Source organism: Caretta caretta, chromosome 2 (genome assembly GCF_965140235.1).
Source record: "Caretta caretta isolate rCarCar2 chromosome 2, rCarCar1.hap1, whole genome shotgun sequence".
In the NCBI taxonomy this organism is placed as follows: Eukaryota; Metazoa; Chordata; order Testudines; family Cheloniidae; genus Caretta; species Caretta caretta.
The window spans coordinates 86,455,785-86,462,002 of NC_134207.1; the positions used below are offsets into that span (position 1 = coordinate 86,455,785).

The following is a 6,218-nucleotide window of genomic DNA, read 5'->3' on the forward strand; positions in this document are numbered from 1 at the left end:
TAAACACGGGCCTGACATTTTATCAGCCCACCTTAGAACCTGGAGCACTCATTAAAACCAGTTAACTGCCGCTGTTACTTTCTACATGTATGCTCTAACTAGGAGTTAAGACTGAGCCTGGAAGAGAGAGTGTGTCCAAGCAGGTTCTCAGACCAGGCTGCTGAATAATAGCCTGAGGAATCTTAACTGAAGTAAGAGCCAGCATAGGCTCTACATCACTCTATGCCATCCCACAGCGACATCAGAAGTGTTTGCTGGGAGCTGTTAGAAGCCAACACAAGTTAGAGCAACTGTGGTGTTGGTCTAAGTGGTGCTGTGCACCAAAGTAGCCCCCAGTAGTCCTGGGAAGCACAAGATGGAACACATTCTTCTCCTCACCTAGGTCCTGCACAGAATGGAGATTTATCGGACCGAACAACATTGGGCACAATCTGTGGGACAATCAAATACAAACTGGCAATACACAACTTTGAGAGCCAGAGATAAAATGTCACAACTGAATCAAAGCCTGAAGGAAGACAACCTACTAGCATCTAGTAGCTTACACTTCTTCACACACTTATTCAGAGGTCCCACACAGTTCTCAGATCGCCAGTTTTCTTGTGCATGGGAAATCAGAAAGGATAAGAATCTTTTTACGTAGGTTTGAGGTTGGAAAGGAAGGAACTGCGAGACAGCGTGCTGGTCTGAAATTCTTACAATATAGGAACAAACACCATGGTGTGGAATTGGAATGATAGTGTCTAATATGGGAAGGGTAACGGACAGCCTACAGAGCAGTAGTCTCCAAACTGGGATGCGTGCACCCCAGGGGGTGCGCGAGATGATCCCAGGGGGTGCGCGGCACAAGGAGTGCAGCCAGATGGTACTTCGCCAGTTTTTTTCTTCGGCGGCATCTCTGCACATCCACAGCTGGTGTTCCCCTCCAGTGGCACGTGTGCGGCAGCAGGTCTTCCGGTCTTCTGTCGACAGTACATCTGCAGCAGCAGGTCATCTGGTCTTTACCTTGAGGGGTGCGTGAGCCAAAAAATTTGGAGACCACTGCTATAGAGAACCCTTTGAAAATGGCTTCTCACTGATCAAATACTGTTCCCTCAGCTTAAAAGAAATAAAATGCAGCTGTCCACATACTAGAAAACAGTGAAAAGGGGTGCAACGTCAGTTCTCTTTAGTAGATCATGTTCCAAAGGTATCTGGTTTTGCATATAGTGATGGCTTATTGAGCTGGTATTGATGTGATAGTGAGAACAGTTTTCTAAAAAAGAAGGGATAACGAGGTAGCTCCCATGGAAACATGGTGGAAGTGGAGGGTTCCTGGGGCAGAAATATGTTCCATGATTCCAAAGCATCCTGAATCATTCTAGAGAGTGTATAGACCTAACAACTTGCCACCAAGAGTAGTTCGAGGAGCTAGACTTGGAATTAGTATCTTCCTTCTAATTACCGATCCCCAAGTGACACTGGTATTTGTATTAAGGCTGGTTGCTCTAGCAGATGTTTTCAAATTATCCAATTTTATCAGTACACATATCTTTACCCAAACAGAAATCTGGGCATCAAATACCAACACAAAAAGAAAATCACTGCCCCTAGCATATGTTTTCAAATTATCCAAAGCCATGTCATAACACCATAAGAAACTTCGTCCAAGAAAGTCCTACATAACAAAGAAGAAAGGTCCATCATTCCTCCAGAAGTAGAATAAAAAAGAAATGAAATAAATAAGGTTCTGTGAGTTCTTAGATATAGTTAGGGCCAGCACATGGCAGGTCTTCAAACCAACTGCCTGACAGAAAAAAAGTGCTTTCTCCAAAGAGCAAAAAGCTGTATTCATGAAGGTCAACCCTATAGGTATGGAAGGAACAAAATGTGGGGCAACAACTGCAGCAGTGCTGCGCGTGTTGCAAGCTTCAGAGAGACCATGCAAGGATACTGTGCACCTCCTGCATGACCACAGCTACATTTGAGATAGCACCGAGGAAGCATTAGGGAGCAGCAAAGGCCCAGCTATGCAGAATCACTCAACAACAATCCCATGTAGAAGAGGATGTTGCCAGTGACTGCTGTTAGAAGCTATAGAATGGATATGCTTGTATTCTTGTCCTGAGGTAAGGGAAAGGATTCCATTCTTCTAGTTCCCATGGAGATCCCCTATTCAGGTTCCTTTGGCTGGACTTTGTGCAGAGGTCCAGCATTTGGAATTAACAGAGGCACACAACATGTATTATACATTCCTGACAAAAACAGCCTTCTTAAATCTTGAAAGATAACACTGTAGAAGCTGTAAAAATTAATTTTGGTTACAGAGATTAAGGATAGGATACAATATCTCATGATTAAGTGCCTTAAGCTCTATCTTCTTAAAATGACACCACAGATTTGACGGCATTGTGCCCGTCTGTTACAGTTAGAATATCTTGAATCAAGTTTTACACTCTGAGACCACAGCATGAAAATCACAGTGTGAAATTGTGTGGATGGTATTTTCAAAAGCTATTTGTTAAGGAATTGAGTTCTAATATACTATTTTATTAACTATATGCACATATCTCTTATTTCCCAGATGCTAACGTGACTAATTCAGTTGCCCTCAGCTGCAATATCATTATAGGAAGGGCAACATTACAAAATCTCTCACACACATTTTATATTTTTTTGATTAAGTGCCATCCAACACTAAATAGATTAGAACGGTCTCTGATTAAGCCACTATTTACAAAATGTATCAAAATGCCAGTTTAGTTGAGAAAAAAAACCTTTAATTCAGAAAAATATATAAAGCGAAGCACTATTGTTACTTTATTTTTGAAGTTACCTAATTACCTCTCTAGCAAATACAGCATTTGTGATGATGTTTGTTTTCACTAGCTGACGTTTGATTTCAATAATTCGGAAGTATAACAGGAAAACAAGTATAAAACGGTGAAGGAGGAAATAAAGAAATACAGTGGTTGTCATTAAACACTGAGTATTCAACAACAGTTAACAGTGGTATCAGATACTCCAGTTGTTTCAGGATAACCCCTGTACTTAACAGGGGGAATACTGGTGGAAAAGATAACATCTATCAAATCTGCAGAAACTTTTGAAGTGTGCTACTATATCTCAAAGACTTTGCAGGCTAATGTTGCTTTTTTAAAATTGACCACTATATAAAACAGTATATGTTTATTAATATAGTATATGTTTAATAATTATGCAATGCAACAGGGAGAGCATCTGTCAACTATGATGATCTACTTCTAAATTAATATCAAGGGCATAGATGTTATAATCAGAATGTTAGACAACTATTCTCAGTGTTTTCCGGTCTTTATCATGCGTCAGCTACTTTTTTCAATAAATATTGCTGGTAGTAATATCTTTTTAAATAAAAATGTATTTCTATAATTCTAGTAAATATAAAAATATGAAAACAATATTATCCAAAAAATCAATCACATGTAGAATCAAAGCAGTTCCTGATAAATATTAATTTCTCAGCATTCCCCCCCAGACTAAATAAGCACATCAATCTTGTTTAAAAATAAACACAGTACAATATTTTCTGGCTGTTATCTTTAGCTAGATTACAAAACTAAAAACACAATTACATAATAGCCCTTGCTAAATGTGATATTTTTCCTCAAGACACTGGGGGATTTATATAAATTTGAATCTGTTCACAGTAGGTGAGAGTAATCCTCCAAAACAAGGTATGTTCCATTTCTCCCACTTCTGCCTCTTAGAAATCTAGAAAATAATGTTTTAAAAGACAAACATGCAAGATTTATATGTTCTCCAAATTTGCTTTTGAAATGCCTTTAATCCCCACCTATACTACCAATCAAGACACAAGAAGAAAAATCTCCTGGTGATTGTTGGGAGGCCACGTTTACACCCTTTACTTTCTGTACACCATTCCTGCTCAAAAATGCAAACCAAACGAAAATCCCTATTATGAACACTGAGTAGCATCTTGGGCAGTAAAAATACCTTCCCGAAACCTAACCCAAGTTAAAGAACCAAAATTCCTAATCAAATAGCATAAATGAGACTTCTCAGTGTCATATATTTTCCCAGCTGTCCCTAACAGCAACTTCAAATGCCTTGTAGTCCTCAGGTCCTAGCCCAGATTGAATACTGGCCATTTTACCCCCTGGAGGGGGGAGAAAACAATCCTGACTTTTCAGAAGCTGTCCAGTTAACATTTATGGATCTTTACAATATGTTGTTTACATTTGGCTGCTTATTTGTGTTAGATGTTTTGAGGAAAAAATGCCACAGTGAAACACCTCTCTACCATGAAAAGGGATGGGACAATGAGCTTCTAGTTCATCTAAGCCTTGACCTCCCCACTCATTCCCTTCATACAAACACACAGACCAGGTTTGCTGTTCCTTAACTAGTCATTGGGTTTATTAGCGAGGGCCCTCCAGACATTTCAGTGCTGAACCTCTTTTAGCATCAGCTAAACCAAACGCATTAGCTTCAACTGACAAGGAACTATGACCAATTCATCCTTCCCAGGCTTTTCAGTCACCCTCTCTCGCACAGAGAGAGATTTCCACTTCCTAAATACAGCAGCGCAGACTCCCGGAATGCAGTCTTCATGTCTTCCCCCTTTCTGCCTCGAAAGCTTCTCCAGCAGCTGCACTCCCAGAAAATGAAAGTGTAATTTGTTATCCCCCTCCCCAGCCCTGCGGAGCGGGCACTGTTTGATTTTAAACCTAGCCCGCTTTACTCAAGTCGCTCGCCCTGAGCTACAGAATACAGGGTCTTCCCTCGGTGTCAGGGAATACCCAACCCGGGGCTTTGCTGGGAGAGCACACAATTCTCAGCCTACTTCTTTTTCTAGTGGGGGGTGGAGGGAGGATGCAAGCCGAACGAGCTGTCAAGCCCACACAGCGAGCCAGGGACCTATTTTAGTAGCCTCTGCTGTGCTACCATCCTGTGTGTGTGTGCGCGTCTCTGTGCTGGGTGCACGGGGGGGGGGGGGGAGGCAGCGATCGCTATCATGGTTACTACATCCCCACGGTGTTGTGAACTAGGAATGAGTCCAAGCGGATCGGGGCTGGAAATCTGCTAGAATACCAGAGAGAGAGACACCCGGCGGGCGAGTCAGGGGGACAGCAGGCGAGGGAGGGCTCCCTGCTTCCCGCGCAGACACCCGCGGCAAGCCACAACGCGGGGCAAGCCACAAACTCCCCAGCCCTACGATGCAGCAAATGGGGGGGGGGGGCGACACAGGCGCCTTCCCTCGCCACTCTCCAGCCCCCCACTAGTGATGCTCGCCTCCCTGGCAGTAATGGCAAGACCTCGCCTCTCCTGCCCCACACCCCCCGCCAGCAGCAGCCTGCAGCGGGGCCCGCGTTTGCTAAGCACCACACACACCAGCCCCTCCACACAGAGCCTGGGGGGTGGGGGGGCGACACCTCTCCCCGGGAAGGGAGTCCCACAGCCCCCAGGAGCAGCCGCCCCCGAGGCCAGGCGGAGGGGGCCCCGCCCGCTTGCCAGGGGCAGAACGCAGCGCCCCGCATGCCGCCCGTTTACACGGCCGGCAAACAACACCGAAGCGCGTCTTTACCTTGGGGTGCCCGCGCTCCCGCTGTCCAGCGCTGGCGGCAGAGCCGGGAACTGGGAGGAGAGGGAGGCAGCTGCAGCTAATCCCCTGTTTGTGGCCAGACTTCCCGCAGCAGCCGTGTGCGGGGCGCCTTTGCTCCGCGTGGCAGCGCGCAGCCCTCCCGGTCGGGCGCGGGCGTCTGCTCTGGAGTCCTGCAGCGCGCGGCTCTGGCTGCGCCTGGGGAGGGAGACTGGCCGCTTGCACAGGCGTGTGCGCACGTTAGTGCTGCTGGGGGGAGGAGGAGGAGGAGGAGGGGGAGGAGCCCCGCGCTCCCTCGCCCACCCACCACAGCGGTCGCTGCAGCCCTCGGTGGTGCTGGCCCCTGCATCCGCATGCAGCCTGCGCGGTGCCCCGCCGCGGCTCCCCAGGAGCTGGCCGCAGGGTGCCCAGGCGAGCCTGCCTCCCCCTTGACCCTTCAGGGCAGGGGGGAAAGAAACCCGCCCGGGGCGCCCCAGTCCCTGAGAGATCATGCAAAGGATCTCCACCTACACACCCAGGGACTAAAGAAATCACTGACAGCTGCTGAGCTGGAGAGGCCGGGGGCAGAGGGACTAGGGGGGAGATTGGAGGAACAGGGGAAAGTGGTTTACACGTAGGGCTTGCCAGAAATGTAATA

At 46.5% G+C, this 6,218-nt stretch overlaps 1 protein-coding gene across 4 annotated transcripts in view; it reads right to left on the reverse strand.

The window, feature by feature from the left end:
- The window catches only part of DLGAP1 (DLG associated protein 1), a 634,484-nt gene extending 628,658 nt beyond the window's left edge, over window positions 1-5,826 (reverse strand). For all 4 annotated transcript variants that reach the window (XM_048840362.2, XM_048840361.2, XM_048840359.2 and 1 more), the window contains exon 1: window positions 5,567-5,826. The gene's annotated coding sequence lies outside the window, so the exon portion shown is untranslated. The remainder of the gene's footprint in view (window positions 1-5,566) is intronic.
- Window positions 5,827-6,218: the final 392 nt, after the last annotated feature.